This window comes from Pezoporus flaviventris, unplaced genomic scaffold (genome assembly GCF_033815535.1).
Source record: "Pezoporus flaviventris isolate CSIRO_AGI_PZ_B2104156 unplaced genomic scaffold, CSIRO_AGI_Pfla_v1 ptg000061l, whole genome shotgun sequence".
Taxonomy (NCBI): domain Eukaryota; kingdom Metazoa; phylum Chordata; class Aves; order Psittaciformes; family Psittacidae; genus Pezoporus; species Pezoporus flaviventris.
Window position 1 is genome coordinate 240371 of NW_026892609.1, and position 16825 is coordinate 257195.

Below are 16825 nucleotides of genomic sequence, written 5' to 3' on the forward strand. Positions count from 1 at the left end.
TTCACATTACATGTAAAAAGCTATTAGAAAGAAGCTGCGAAATCAGCCAACAGAACTCTGAACCTCAAGTCTACCGACCAAACCTGAATATCAGCTGCATCTATTAAGCAGTGGGCGGTGGGAGGGGAATAGGTTTATTCTTAAAAACAAAGCCAGAAAGAACTGTGATTACCCAAGTAATTTCAATCTTCTATTTTTGAAGGTGTCACTGTTAAATTTAAAACACTGACATACTGCATAGTGAAAAAAAATATGTTACAAATACAATTAAATATAAAAAACTCCAAAATTAAAAATTGGAGAAATGTTATTCACAGACAAAAAACAACCCAACCCAACCCAACAAAAAAAGGGGGGGGAAGAAAGAAATCTAGGATAAAATTTTGACCCTTCAAAGGAAATTAAAAAAAAAACCACCAATACCTTATTGACTTCAGTGAGGGTAGGATATCACCTACTAACGACTCAGTTCTGACAACACTCTAGGCTGTGCAGTCCATTCATTGGAAATGCTGTCATGAATGAGAGAGGCCTCAGATTAAGAGCTTCATGCTACCTTCCTTTCTGAAATGTTTTTAAGCACCGGATTTGCAACGATAGCCTACAGCAAGTCTTCCAGATGACCCACACCGCCTACCACTAGACATGTATACACAGTGCCGTCTCAGAGAAACCATATTCTAATAAATATGGCTTCTAATTCTAATAGTGACACACTTTATTTTTACGCTACAGGTCAAACCGCTCTTCGGCACACACATTTGATATAGGTCAGACCTAGTAATTTCACTTAGCACATGCTAAATGGATAGCAGACAGTTAAACTGTTTTTTTGTTCTGAGGCTATTCAGATGTTCTGACTTAAAGCCATCAGCCAAAATACTCACTTTCAATGAAAGTCAAGAAAAACATACTTGAAAAATATTTTACTCGCTCACCGCTCAATCCACAAAAAACTATGAAAGTATCAGAAGTGATTTTTTAATCACTTGTAAGCACTGAGTTGTTAAAACTAATGTCTCCCTTGATACTTGACCAAGCACATCACAAATAATAACCACGACTGTTAACTTGTCTTAACGAAAGTCTCCAAGGATATAGCGACTGGCTGTAAACAACTGACCCAACAGCTTCTGCTGAAACGTGCGTGAGGACTGCACAATTCACAAAGGTATTCTCTGCCTCATGCCTCCTAAGTCTTATTGAACAAAATACAATTAAACAGACAATGCACCATAAAACAGCAACAGAGGAGCATTCACAACAGATTTTTCCATCTATCAAAATGGGGTGTAACCACTGCCTATTTAGAATGATTCTTAATCTTACCCACAAGCTCTGCACATTCGCTGTATATCGTATATGGGCAAGAGCATCTAAATCAAATGTTTATGGTACACTGCAAAATCTACTTGATATTTGGGTAGCAAAAGTGAACCAATTTTCATTAGATATGCAGCATCTGTAGAAATTCATTCTTTTTATTTAGGTTTGTAAAAATTATTTACAGAATCTAGTTCTGTATGTGTCAATTATATTTAATTTGAAACATTTTTAATCCATTTGGGGTTAGCTTAACCTCCTGACTAAATATCCATTTTTATGAGAATATAACTTTTTAATACAGAGGAATGTCTTGAGAATTGGTTGTTCAATGTTTTTCCTTTACTGGCAGATGCTAGAGTAGAATTTATTATATGATTAAAAAAAAACGCTCAACAACCTAGCTTTAATATTTTAGTTTTACCTTTAAAATCTTGTGTTCTTATGTTGCCTTTCCAGTCTTTATCCCCAAAACTCACACATAGGCTTGTTGTCTTAAGACCAGTGAAAGTTCTTCTATTAGTTTTTCTAGTGACAAGCAAGCAAGAGTGATGAGTATGTTTCCACCTTTATTACTCATTTTTCACCCCTTTGGGAAGTAAGACGATGATCCCTGATATGGTCATTCTGTGAATCTATTCCCACTGTAAGTTAAAATCTTGTGTCCACTTAAAGATGACTAACACTGAGTGATCTACCGTTTTTTATTTTTTCCCAAAGGCTACAGTAGCCTTCCAGCTAACAAATCACATTAGTCAGTCTGAATTTTCTACTCATTAAGTTTAACCTTTTAAGCCTTTTTTTATAGCCGGTTGTATCACATTACCATTTCCTCATTATCCTACCAATGCCTGCTGTTAACTATATGCCAAGTACTGCAGCACTCCACCTTTTTAAGGAAACAGGGTCTTTCACCTGAAATACCCAAGAAAGGCATTAACCATTTCTACTTCATCTTCTGTTTTGACACTCCGTGATTCTGAAAGAATGCGTAAGTTCCCAACTGCGGTCATACAGTAACTGTCTGGCAGGGACACACCACTTCATATCTCATGAGGAAAAAAATATTAACCATATTTTGAGATATTCATAACCTAGGAACAGATCCAACAGTGGCAAAGAATTATGCTCTCAAAAAAAAAAAAACAGGCAATAAGAAATTCTAAGCTATGCTGGCTCATCTTCATTCAAAGATTACACACCTGTAATATCCCAGAGTGGCTTACAGCTGCATGGGTCTCACTTGGAAAAGGCATCATATGATCCGGAAAAAAGCTCTGTAACAATAACAATTTGTATCAAAGTTCAAGAAAAATAAATATAAAACTTCCTATCCCTTTTGGATGTAAAATTAAAGTTCTCCATGCCCTGCAAGACACTGCAGGTTCTCTGATCCAGTAATTCACATTTACCTTACTATTATTCCTAAACTTGTGGCATCTGATAAATCATTTGCTGAAAACTGTAAAAATTTTGAAAAAACATCACCAGTTTCTGGAAGCAAGGGGGTTTCCTACACCAGTACCTGGCCCTTAGTGCTGTTTTTCTAGTAGTAATTTCTATTGCTGTTGACATGTAAGAGTTGCCTCGGGGTTCAATGGGCTGCAGAGCAGGGGCAATATATGCCAACAGTGTTTTCTATTGCTTTCCTTACACTAGAAACCCAGCAAAACATTTTGGAAAAACTTCCATTAATAGAGGGTAAGTCCTAACCACTTTGTGTATGAGTATCAGATCTGACAACATCAGTAGGTTATGGTTAAAAAGTCCACATTTAAAGTGTTGATTTCATTATCACAGAAAGCTCAGGGGGCAATTTATGGACAGACCTGCAGCTGGGGAATTCAGTACAGTCATGCAAATATGAACCAGGCAAGAATGTGATCACTACTTATGAAGTTTTCTCAAGGTCTGGACAAGTTCGAGGCTAATATTCCCTTGACCAGCCAATGTTCAGTGACCTTCATTTCTAATAAAACTGAACTACTGGTAGGGTGGATTCATATCAACTCATTTCTGATAAAGCATCCCTGCTACACCTGGGTCCACAGTACCCAGAAGAATGACTCAACAGAAACAGTAAGGTCTCTGAGCAATCACAGTTGCTTATGCTAGTCATATCTGCATGTCTGCCACACTCCACAGCTGGTTCCACGCACCGGTTAACCAACACACTTCTTTGAAAGCTCTATGTTGGGGAGCATATTATTTTCTCAGAGAAACACAGGTGGAGAAAGAAAAAAAACTCAGACCACTTGGATCTTTTGTTATCTTAATATTTACCTTTTCATCCTGTCCTGGGTTCAGCAGTAGCAGTCATGTTTCTCCTCCTTGGTAGCTGGTGCAGTGCAGTGTTTTGACTTTCGGCTCGGGAACAGAGCTGATAGAGATGTTTTGGTTTGGCCAAGGACTTTGTGAGCCTCATGCTCTGCCAGGGAGGAGGGGAAGCTGGGAGGAAGCAGAGACAGGACACCTGACCCAAACTGACCAAAGAGGTATTCCATACCACAGCACGTCATGCCCAGGATGTAACTGGGAGTTAGCCGGAAGGGCTGGGAGACTGCAGGGTTGGAGGAGGTATCGGTCGGAGCTTGGTCGGGCTTGGGGGGCGAGTTATCGGTCAGCGGGTGGTGAGGTGTTGTATTCTGTTCCCTTGTTATTTCCTTTATCATTATTATCATTGGTGGTAGCAGTAGTGATCTGTGTTATACCTTAGTTACTAAACTGTTCTTATCTCAACTCGTGGGAGTTGCATTCTTTTGATTCTCCTCTCCGTCCCTCCGAGAGCAGGGGCAGGGCAAGAAAGGGGGGGAAGTGAGCGAACGAATTACCTGACTGGGTTTAAACCACGACACATCCTTTTCACAGGTAGATAATTTGAGCTCCCTTCCACTGTTCACCTTTCAAGTCCTCATACATTTCTGCTATTCCTCCCTTTGACATCTGAAGCAAACTGGCTTTACAAGAGACAGCATTAGGAGTGACCCAAACACACCATGCATGTGAGCAATCAACAGTGAACTCCTCCAGCTGAGCCAGGACTGCTTCCACGGCCTTTGTCATCAGCCACAGCCTGAATTAGCAACATTAACCTTTGGCAATACCCTTGAATTAGGAGTTGTCTTTGCTCTCCTTCCATTCCTTACATACACTAACTCTGGCTTCACTTCCACTTGCTCCTAACAGGCTACAGCTGCTCACAGCCCTTTGTGTCAGCTGTCATTTAGCTGCAGCTGTGAGAAGCTGCCACAGGGCACCACTGGCCCATAACATCCGATTTTCACTTAAACAATAAAATCCATCCTTGCTACAGATGCCCCTCCTCACACTGCTTTATTTTATGTTTTGCTGTCACTTGACAGAAACTTCACTCAATTTCAATCACTTTATTTTGTTGCAGGTCTATGTGCAAACATCAATAAAGTTAAGCCCATGCCTGCATGATGTTTATAGCTGAGATTAATTAACAGCTGAGCTAGTGGAGAGGCAAAAATGTGTTCCTTGGCCTCCCTCTGCTCAGCTTTGGGCCAAGACAGGAGAGCAGGCCTGCTGTCCTGTGACTGGTCACTGCGCTAAGGTGGTTGTGTGCTCTCAGAAGCCCCAACAGAAGGTGGGGATGCTCAAAGGCTGGTAGTTGCGAAGCAGAGGAGGAGATGTGGGCAGGCTGCCTTACCTTTCCTGGGCAGTAGTCTGCTGGCCCTGGCTTCCCTGCTTTGTCTCCTCCAAGGCTGCTTTTGGTTCCATCGTGTACATACATGGTAGGTCCTTTTCCATAGATGTCCAGCTCCACCTTGTGGAAAGCAGCAGGACCTGGTGTCTGTAAGAGAGGCAGGGAGGTTGCTGGGTACACAAGTGTTCTGCTGACAGGCAGGGTACTCAACAAAACGATTACACCCTAGCTATGTATCATGCAGTGGATGAAACAAGCACACTAAAGCAAACTGGGCAGATATCCCTCTATAGTAAATAAGTAAAATAATACAAATTGTGTATAAAAATATAAGTAAAGTACAGAGGACAACTGGCAATGCACCACGTCAGTACTGCATAGAGAGAACAGAGACTGAAGAAACACAGCAGCAGTCAGAACCCAACCATCCTCCAGGCCCACACTTCAGCTGGAAAGCCCTGTTACAGCTGATGCTGGGAGTCTCAGGTTACTGGGAAAGTTCCTACAAGGTCCATCCACCCACAGGTGAGGCCTCAGATTTGGCTACAAGAGGCTCCTGCTTTTATGCCCTTAGAAACACAAGGGGCTTTATGCCAGCTGTCACTGTTTACTCGTGGGGCCGTGCAGTTTCTCATCATCTCAGTGTTGGCCACACCCAGAGCATTGGCCAGGCTCTTGGCCGGCCTGCCCAAGTGGGAAGCTCTTAAAACACCTGCACCCTCATGGTTTCCTGCCTCTTTCTGACAAACAGTCACCATGAACATATACATATGCACTCTGCGAAACACACTGTGACAAAATCACACTGTGTTATGTCTCTCAGTCATGAGAGGGAATCAATTCTCAGCGAGGTTCCCATCCATTACACGCTCACAGCCAAATCCAAGTAGAGGAGCTGTATGCACGTAGAGATGGAGATGCAAATGGAGATTAAAAGAATAGTATGAAAAAATATTTTCACAAAATAATTGAAAACCACAAAAATTGCCTTCTTGATGTAGACACTCAAGTTTTCTACTGCAATAGAAAATAATCTGAACACAAAAAAACTCCCTTGGAGCCAAGACTACCCATTTTCTAAGAGCCTTCTGAGCTTTCATAATGGCACAAACAATCCTGAATTCCACAGGAGAAACTCAAACGTAAGCTTCTGTTTAGCTGGACGTTTGTGATGGATGATCTGTGGGAGTACGGGCCTTGAATAGCCCATGAGGGAGGGCATCTCTGCTTTTATAACAGGGACACAGGGCTATGACTTCAGTTTTCCAGAGAAAAAGAATGTTGTGCTTTGATTTGATTAACCCTACTGTGACTGATGGAAGAAGCCTCAGCATCTGTGTTTCAAGCAGCTTGCTTGCACAAGTCACACAGTGTTTATGGTGAAGATTTCCTGTGCCACATGCCTGACAAATTACTTTGCACTTTTAAATAGAGAAAGAATGCATTTCACATGGTATCTGCAAATTGTGAACAACGCTAATAAGAAGAGGACTTGATCTTACAAAGTACTGTGCTTATTCAGTCCTGCAGATAGAAGAGATCCTTCAAGTCTGTGCCGTGGGCTTCAGGTGTTCGTTAGGCCATAGTGCCTGCCCATCACAAATCCATGGATCCTGCTGACAATTCATTTTAAACTACGGTACAGTTCCCGCAGCAGATGCAGCATCAATACCTCCAGATGTTTCTACAGACTAGTGCCAGTTTGCTTAGCCACTGCACTCACACAAAGCAGCAAGTCCAGTGTCTGCAAGGAAAATGATTCTTATCCCCATGAGGGTGCCCATGCACAGTCACTGTATCTCACAAGCCAGATTCCACCAGAGCTGAGAATCATGAGTCTGCTGTTTTCATGGTTGCCACCAAATAGTTCAGGCCTGCCTTTGCACCTGCATCAGGACTGCCAGAAAACACCAGTCTGCGGCAGTGCCTATAATCTACCAGTTGTGGACATGCAGTATCAGTTCACTCCTTCTCACACCCTTTCCCTGACTGCAAGGGTGAAGGACAGCCTCTACCTGGGTCCCAATACCCTTGGGTAAGGAGCATTCTGAAGGGCAGATTTTGTCTAGTTAGGCCCACCAGCACTTTTGGATCACTAATGCGGCGCTTGAGCCTTTTGGGCATCTCCCCACTGCCCCAGTCCTGCCAGCCCATCTGTGCCAAGCACTTACAATCAACTCAGGGAAGCAGAGTAATGAGGACGTATTTAAGAAACTTAAAATGATCAGTAATATTAAGGCTGTAAATGACAGAATCACAGAATACCTCCCTACTGAACACAAGTGCACGTGTCCTGTCTTTCACACAACTGACTCGTTTGCTCTTCAAGATGCCTTCCTCAGCTTCAAGATGCCTTCCTCAGCTTACACGGTTTACCTTTAATGATTATTTCTAGTCAAGGTGGTTTGAATCCTACTAACCCTTAAAGCTCTCACAATGCAATTAGAGCAACCCAAGCTGGATCAAACTATTTTTACAGAAGTCACCTGTTAGAAACATGCATGCATGGAGGTAAAGTGCTCTTTTGTTAGATTTATTCTCAATTACCTTTATGCAGATGTTGGTTTGGGGCTGCATCTGTGGAGCTATTGGTGACTCCCATCCAATGCAAGCGGGTGTAGTCACTGGCAGCAGATGTCTGCATTCAAGACGTGGTGCCATCTGAGGAAAAAGCCACATCACATCATGTCATTAAGGCTCTCAAGAGGTTTTCAGTATTTTCCTGGTTAGAGTCTGAAGCAGCAAAGTCACTAGAAACATTGAAGCTGATAGCCACAGCTGCTGGTACGGATCCTTACAGCTCAAAGGCTATTGAGAAAACAGGAAGACAACTGAAAAGAGTGACGTTACTGACAACTAGAAGTAGGCCAGAAAGGTACTAAGTTAGTTTTCAGTAACATTAAAAAGCCAGAGAGAAGACAGTTACAGGCACCACTGTACAAATATGGTGCTCTTACATATATGCCCACACCTGCCACTGTTCAAAGTTTGAGGCATGATTCTATAGCTATGACTCAAGCAGTAGTTACTAACTAACCGCACTAGTTAGCACTGGAACAAGATGCATGCGCAGGTCCTGAAGATGCTGTGGTTGTTGTTGCAGCATGAAGAGGAACCTGAATTTGGTCAGGTTTCCTGACACTGGTGAAGAAAACACAATTTACTTTTCCAGTCTTAGCCTTACTAACATATCTGGCACTTGAAGGAACCTATGGTTCATTTTGCTCATCATTTAAGAATTACATCCAGTGCTAAAGGTATTGAACAAAGTCACAGAATCCCAGACTGGTTTGTGTTGGAAAGGACCTTAAAGCTCATCCAGTTCCAACCCCTGCCATGGGCAGGGACACCATCCACTGGAGCAGCTTGCTCCAAGCCCCTGTGTCCAACCTGGCCTTGAACACTGCCAGGGATGGGGCAGCCATAGCTTCTCTGGGCACCCTGTGCCAGCGCCTCAGCACCCTCACAGGGAAGAACTGCTGCCTAAGAGCTCATCTCAGTCTCCCCTCTGGCAGGTTCAAGCCATTCCCCTTGTCCTGCCCCTACAGGCCCTTGTGCAAAGCCCTTCTCCAGGTCTCCTACAGCCCCTTTAGGCTCTGGGAGCTGCTCTGAGGTCTCCCCTTAAGGAGCCTTTTCTTCTCCAGGCTGAGGAAGCCCAGCTCTCTGGGCTGTGGGTGAAGGCCAATGATGCACAAGGGGACGTGGATGAGAAATTAACCAAATATACTGTACTTTCATACACTGGTTTTTGCAGTCAAAGCAAAATGCAACGGCTTATGAACTTGATCTTGAAAACAATCGAGACTGCTGCCATGTATGAGACAGCTCATATGTCAGCAATACTGTTTGAATGCATAGAATTCAGTGCAAGTCGAGTTGGTGTATTTAAACATGGTGGTTAATTTTCTAAGTTCCTTAATGAAATGCACCCTCATAAAAATCATCATGAAATGCAAACAAAGTCTGGAGGCTCAATGTTCCACATGAACACAGAAGTTTTTACCTGGATTCAGAGCTCTTACTCAGACCTGATTTCATTTCTACAAGAGCATTTGTGTCTCCTTCATGGTTAGCCTTCCCTGGAAGAGGGATTCCAAATGGGACCACCTGAGGAACGGAGACAGAGCCAGCCACCACTTTCTCCACAGAGCTCTGGAAAGAAGAAAAACAAAAACGCAGACAATAATGTTTCTGAGCAGAACAATGCACTGAGAGATACGGTCTTTGAATGGGATTCCTGGATTCATTTGTTTCTCTTACAAGAGAGAACACCAGATTCTTTAAAGTGTTATTCCTCATTGCACAATTTTCACATCAGAAAGGAGCAAGGTCCTAACAACCATCCCAATTTCCACTTACGCTCCTGTTGCAGAACTGTGAACAAAGCTTGAGATGAGCTCTGCTGCTTTCACTTCACTTTGACCTTCCTTGCTCAGGTCTGGTTCCCATGTGCTCTATGCAAACAGCTTTAGCATCACACATCAATGATGCATGGCAGGAGGGAGTCCCAGGGAAGCCTCTGCACCCTGATGGCACATTGGAGCCAGCCTCGTTTCATTGCAGCCACCTGAATAGAAACAAGATGTCCTGCAAAGGACTAAAGCAAGACAGCCGTTGTTTGAGCTTATCTCAGCTTATGTATGCATTAAGAATATACCTATCAAACGGGTGCCAAACCTGACTTTTCATCATTTCCATAGTCATTACCATGTCACACAATTCAAGAATGACAAATTGCATTTAGATACAGTAACATTTTACAGCACACAAAGATGTACTCCAGATCTTGGGAACTGATCCTCAGGGCCAGGAAACGTCTGCACTGCAGTGTTTCCTTCTGTGACCACCCCTTGAATCCCCCAGACACACCTTTTACCCTGGTCACCATCGCACACAGCACTGATTCAGCGCGGCAGGGGTTCCGCAGTCCCTGCTCTGTCTGGGGCTGTGCCCATCTCCTTGCCTGGGTTGCCCACAGCAGTGGTTCAGGACTGGGGCAGTTCTCAGGCAAACTCTCTTGGGCTGCACACACACGGTGTGCACAGGATACACAAGGTGGGAGGATCAGATCTTTACCTGATGCGGGTAAATGGGGATCTATGGGGCTGAAGGGGGAAGCTGTGGGGCTAAAAGGGGGATCTGTGGGACTGAGATCTATGGGGCTCAATGGGGCATCTATGAGGCTCAAAGGAGAGAGATCTAGGGCTGAAGGGGACAATCTGTGGGGCTGGGGTGGGCATTAAAGCAGGCACTATGGGGTGGGATCTACATGGCAGGGATTGATGGGGCAGGATCTATACAGTGGGATCTATGGGGCAGTACCTGTGGCAGTGCTATGCGGCAGGCTTTATGGGGCAGGATCTACGGAACAGTACCTGTGGCAGCACTATGGGGCAGGCTCTATGTGGCAGTACCTGGAGCAGGATCTATGGGTCAGACTCTATGGGGCAGTACCTGGGGCAGCGCTATGGGGCAGTACTTAGGGCAGTGCTAAGCGGCAGGATCTATGGGGTAGTACCTGGGCAGCGCTATGGCGCAGGCTCTATGGGGCAGTACCTGGGGCAGCGCTATGGGGCTCGGCAGCTCCATCCCCATAACCCCAAAGAAGGGGTCCGGGGCCAGTTGCAGCTCCAGCATCTGGGCCTAGGCATCCACCAGCACCTGCAGGCTGAACACAGGGGGCTATGGGGTGGCTATGAGGCACTCTGTGGGGCTCTATGGGGTCTCTATAGGGGTCCATGGGTTGCTACAGATATCGACGGGGTCCCTATGGGGCAGCCTTTTATGTTCTCTATGGGTCTCTATGGGGTACCTATGGGGGCCCTATGGGGTCTCTATACAGCCTCTAAGGGTCTCTGTGGGGTCTCTAAGGGTCTATGGGGCACTATGGAGTCTCTCGGGGGGCTCTATGGGGTCTCTATAGGGGCCCTAAGGGTCTCCATGGAGTCTCTATGGGGGCTCTAAGGATCTCTATGGGGCTCTACGAGTCTCTACGGGGCTCTATAGGTCTCCAGGGAGCTCTATAGGGCTCTATGGGGCTCTGTAAGGTCTCTACGGGGGCTCTATAGGGGGGGTGAGAGGGGGCTGGACCCAGTGCAGCCATTCCAGAACCAGTGCGGCCTCTTCTGAGGGGTGACCCACAGCAGCCTCAGCCCCACAGAGACCGATGGGAACCCCACAGAGCCCCACAGCCACCCTATAGAGCCCCATAATCCCAACAGCCAACCGACAGAGCCCCCAAAACCCCCACAGCCACCCTATGAAGCCCCATAACCCCCATAGCCACCCTATGGAGCCCCGTAACCCCCGACAACCACCCTAGAGAGCCCCATAACCCCCATAGCCACCCTATAGAAACCCGTAACGTCCATGGCCACCCTATAGAGGTCCATAACCCTCCATAGCCACCCTATAGAGCACCATAACCCCCACAGCCAACCTATAGAGCCCAATAAACCCCCACAGCCACCCTATGAAGCCCCATAACCCCCATAGCCACCCTATGGAACCCCATAACCCCCAACAACCACCCTAGAGTGCCCCATAACCCCCATAGCCACCCTATGGAACCCCATAACCCCCAACAACCACCCTAGAGTGCCCCATAACCCTCCATAGCTACCCTACAGAGCCTCATAACCTCCACAGCCACCCTACAGAGCCCAATAAGCCCCCACAGCCACCCTATGAAGCCGGATAACCCCTGACAGACACACTAGAGAGCCCCATAACCACCCACAGCCACCCTACAGAACCCCATAATGCCCATGGACACCCTACAGAGCCCCATAACTAACCAATAGAGCCCCATAACCCCCATAGCCTACCTATAGAGCACCATAACCCCCATAGCCACCCTACAGAGCCCCATAATCCCCACTGCCAACCTATAAAGCCCCATAACCCCCATAGCCTACCTATAGAGCACCATAACCCCCATAGCCACCCTACAGAGCCCCATAATCCCCACTGCCAACCTATAAAGCCCCATAACCCCCATAGCCACCCTATAGAGCCCCATAACCCTCCATAGCCACTCTATAGAGCCCCATAGCCACCCTACAGAGCCCCATAACCCCCACAGCCACCCTATAAAGCCCCATAACCCCCCACAGCCACCCTATAGAGCCCAATAACCCCCCACAGCCACCCTATAAAACCCCATAACCCCCCACAGCCACCCTATAAAACCCCATAACCCCCCACAGCCACCCTATAGAGGCCCATAACCCCCCAGAGCCACTAAATGGAGCCCCATAACCCCCTACAGCCACCCTATGGAGCCCCATAACCCCCAGAGCCAACCTATAGAGCCCCATAACCCTCCATAGTCAACCTACACAGCCCCATAATCCCCATAGCCACCCTATAGAGCCCAATAAACCCCCACATCCACCCTAGGAAGCCCCATAACCCCCACAGCCACCCTATAGAGCCCCATAACCAACCTATAAAGCCCCATAACCCTCCATAGCCAACCTACAGAGCCCCAGGTGAGGCGAGTAGCTCGAGAGAGGATGCCTTCAACACTGGAGCGGGGGGAGATCAGCGTCCAGGAGCCTCAACTCAGAGCGGCGAGAGCCACCGAGGGAGCCTTGAGTCCTCAACAGGACCTGCCCGGGAGCCGGCAGCTCAGCTGACGCCAGCAGGGACTCACAGGGGACAGAGCCTGAAGCAGTGGCACCAGCCCTCAGTGGGTAAAAACCTGCCCCAGGGAGCGCGAGCGACCAGGAGCGGGTCGAGGCAGTTTGCGTGGGCAGGCGAGCGGGATGGTGAGCACTCGTCGTATGACCAGGGCCCCGTCTGGGGGCTCTGCTCTGCCTGCCCCGGCGCTGGCAGCGTAGGCACCCAGACAGAGCCGATGAGAGGGGAGGCTGCAGTGCAGAGCTCGGAGTGTAGAGAGTGCCTGCGCTGGTCTCCTGAGGGGAGGGTGCACAATGGGGAAGGCTGCACTCGGTGCTCCCTGGTGGACGTCCTCCTGCAGCAGGGGTTGAGCTGCGGGATGCTGTTAATAGACTGCGAGATGTCAGGGAAGCTGAGAGGAAGCAGGAATGTTTTCTCCTGGCCCAAACTGTGCAGGGGCCTTGAGCTTCACCTCTAGCTCATGAAGAAGGAGGCCATTAATCCAGGAAGCTGGGAATTAGTGACAAAAAAAAAAAACCAACAAAAAAAGAAGGAAAAGGACAATCTAAAGCAAGGGGCTTCCCCCTAAATCCCCTGTCCCCATGCAGAACCGCTCTGCTGTCCTGCAGGGGGCTAATGAGGAAACGCACTTGGGCCAGAAACAGCCAGCTGATGCACTGGTAAAGAAGATCTCTACTGGTGCTGCCAGGAAAAAGCAGTGGGTCGTAGTAGTAGGGGACTCTACACTGAAAGGGACAGAAGCACTCGTCTGTTGGCCTGACCCCATCTCAAGGGAGGTGTGTTGCCTACCGGGGGCACGGATCAGGGATGTGGAAGAGAGGCTGCCTGCTCTAGTAAGTCCCACGGACTACTACCCACTCCTGGTGATACATGTGGGTGCTAGGGATATAGACAGTAGTAGCCTGAGGAACATAAAGAAGGACTACAGAGCCCTGGGGGAGGTGGTTGGGGGCTCTGGAGCCCAGGCAGTCTTTTTGTCAATTCTCCAGGATACAGGGGAGGACCTAAAAAAAGCCAGGAGGATTAGCCAGGTTAATAACTGCTTAAAAGGGTGGTGTCATAGTCAGGGGTTTGGGTGTCTTGAACACGGGACCCAAGTTTGTAGGCCAGGTCTAGCGGGGGCTGGTGGAGCTGGTCTGATGATAAAGAAGGGAAAGAGCAGTTTTGGTAGGAGGCTTGCCAGACTGGTCAAGGAGTCTTTAAACTAGTTCTGTTGAGGGAGGGGGGCATCATTCCATCCCAACACTCCCAGTCAGTTGCCAGAATCTATAATAAATGCCTGGAGCAATGTAGAGATATCCCAGCCACTCCAGCCAATGAGCCGGCTTCATGTGGAGCTCGGCTCAAATGCCTCTATACAAATGCCGGGAGCATGGGGAACAAACAAGAGGAATTAGAGATGCGTGCACATCTATGGGGTATGATATAAGGGGAATCACAGAAACATGGTTGGATGGCTCCTATGACTGGAATGTTGGAATGGAAGGTTACAGGCTCTTTAGAAAAGACAGGCCTGGCAGGCGGGGAGGTGCAGTTGCCCTTTATCTTAGGGATAGGCTGGAGAGTATGGAACTCTGTCTGGGGACAGGTGAGCAGTTAACAGAGAGTTTGGGGGTCAGGGTTAAAGGGAATATAGCTATGGGAGACATTACTGTGGGGATCTGTTACAGACCGCCTGATCAAGGAGAACCTGTGGATGAAGCACACTATAGGCAGATAGCAAAAGCCTCACGCTCACAGGCCCTTGTTTTCATGGGTGACTTCAACCACCCTGACATCTGTTGGAAGGACGGTACAGCCTGCCACAAGCAATCCAGGAGGTTCCTCGATTGTGTGGAAGAAAACTTCCTTCTGCAAGTCATAGAGGAGCCGACAAGGAGAGGTGCCATGCTTGACCTCGTACTCACCAACAGGGAAGGGCTCATTGGAAATGTGATGCTCCAGACAAGCCTTGGATGCAGCGATCATGAGATGGCCAAATTTGAGATCCTCAGGACAGTGAGGAGAGCATGCAGCAAGCTCACTGCCCTGGACTTCAAAAGAGCAGACTTTAGCCTCTTCAGGAACCTGCTTAGTAAGGTTCCATGGGAGACAGCCCTAGAGGGCAGAGGGGCCCAAGACCGTTGGTTGATATTCAAGGATCACCTGCTACAAGCTCAGGAGAGCTGCATCCCAACTAGAAGGAAGTGCAGCAGGAGGGCCAGGAGACCTCCTTGGATGGATAAGGAGCTGCTGAGGAAAATTCAATTGAAAAAAGAGGCTTATAATAAGTGGAAGCAAGGACAGGTGGCATGGGAAGAGTACAGGGATGTTGTCTGGGAAGCTAGGGACCAGGTTAGGAAAGCTAAGGCTCAGTTAGAATTAAACTTGGCTAGGGATATTAAGGATAACAGGAAAGGATTCTACAGGTACATAGCAAATAAAAAACAGGCAAGGGAGAATGTAGGCCCCCTCAGGAAGCTATAAAGAGAACTGGCTACACAGGATTTGGAGAAGGCTGAGGCTCTGAACGACTTCTTTGCCCCTGTCTTCACTGGCAAAGGCTCTGACCACACCACCCAAGTCTTGAAAGGCAGATGCAGGGACTGTGAGAATGAAGACCTAGGGGCCACTGTAGGAGAGGATCTGGTTCGAGACCATCTTAAAAATCTGAACGTGCACAAGTCCATGGGTCCTGATGAGATCCATCCGCGGATCCTGAAGGAGCTGGCAAATGAAGTTGCTAAGCCACTGGCCACCATATTTGAGAAATCATGGCACTCAGGTGAAGTTCCCGACAACTGGAAAAAGGGAAATATAACCCCCATTTTCAAGAAGGGGAAAATGGATCACCCAGGGAATTACAGAGCAGTCAGTCTCACCTCTGTGCCTGGCAAAATCTTGGAGCAGATTCTCCTGGAAGGCGTGCTAAGGCACATGAAAATCAACAAGGTGCTTGGTGACAGCCAGCAGGGCTTCACTAGGGGGAAATCCTGCCTGACCAATTTGGTGGCCTTCTATGATGGGGCTACAGAACTGATGGACAGGGGTAGAGCAGCTGATGTCAGCTACCTGGACTTGTGCAAAGCGTTCAACACTGTCCCACACGACATCCTTGTCTCTAAATTGGAGAGACATCAATTTGATGGATGGGCCACTCAGTGGATAAAGAACTGGCTGGATGGCCGCACACAAAGAGTTGTGGTCAATGGCTCAATGTCCGGCTGGAGACCAGTAACAAGTTGCATCCCAGGGTGTTGGCTGATGAGAAAATGAACATGAGCCGGCTTCAGTGTGCACTTGCAGCCCAGAAAGCCAATCGTATCCTGGACTGCACCAAAAGGAGCGTGACCACCAGGTCGAAGGAAGTGACCCTGCCCCCCTACTCTGCTCTTGTGAGACCTCAGCTGGAGTATTGTGCGCAGTTCTGGTGTCCTCAACATAAAAAGGACATGGAACTGTTGGAACAAGTCCAGAGGAGGCCTCGAGGATGATCAGGGGCTGGAGCACCTCCTGTATGAAGACAGGCTGGGCAAGTTGGGGCTGTTCAGCCTGGAGAAGAGAAGGCTGCGTGGAGACCTCAGAGCAGCTTCCAGTATCTGAAGGGGGGCTATAGGGATGCTGGGGAGGGACTCTTCATTAGGGACTGTAGTGACAGGACAAGGGGTAATGGGTTAAAACTTAAACAGGGGAAGTTTAGATTGGATATAAGGAGGAAATTCTTTCCTGTTAGGGTGGTGAAGCACTGGAATGGGTTGCCCAGGGAAGCTGTCAATGCTCCATCCCTGGCAGTGTTCAAGACCAGGTTGGAAGAGGCCGTGGGTGCCATGGTTTAGTGTGAGGTGTCCCTGCCCATGGCAGGGAGGTTGGAACTGGATGATCTTAAGGTCCTTTCCAACCCAAACTATTCTATGATTCTATAATCCCCACAGCCACCCTATAGAGCCCAATAAACCCCCACAGACACCCAATGAAGCCCCATAACCCACATAGCCACCCTACAGAACCCCATAACCAACCATAGCCACCCTATAAAGCCCCATAACCCCCCACAGCCACCCTATAGAGCCCAATAACCTACCACAGCCACCATATAAAACCCCATAACACCCCCCCAGCCACACTATAGAGGCCCATAACCCCCCATAGCCACCATAGGGAGCCCCATAACCCTCCACAGCAACCCTCTAGAGCCCTAAAAGCCCCCAT

At 47.7% G+C, this 16825-nt stretch overlaps 1 long non-coding RNA gene across 3 annotated transcripts; it reads right to left on the reverse strand.

The window, feature by feature from the left end:
- Positions 1 to 5715: 5715 nt before the first annotated feature.
- On the reverse strand, positions 5716 to 10030 carry LOC133277699 (uncharacterized). 3 transcript variants are annotated; one of them, XR_009746282.1, is made up of 4 exons: positions 9353 to 10030; positions 8997 to 9145; positions 7541 to 7654; positions 5716 to 5888 (listed from the first exon to the last, which is right to left on the reverse strand). It is a non-coding gene; the product is annotated as an uncharacterized LOC133277699 (long non-coding RNA). The 3 variants fall into 3 exon arrangements; XR_009746281.1 differs by lacking the exon at positions 5716 to 5888 and adding an exon at positions 6654 to 6737; XR_009746280.1 differs by lacking the exon at positions 5716 to 5888 and having other exon boundaries at positions 7450 to 7654; positions 9353 to 9857.
- Between the last annotated feature and the right edge of the window lie 6795 nt (positions 10031 to 16825).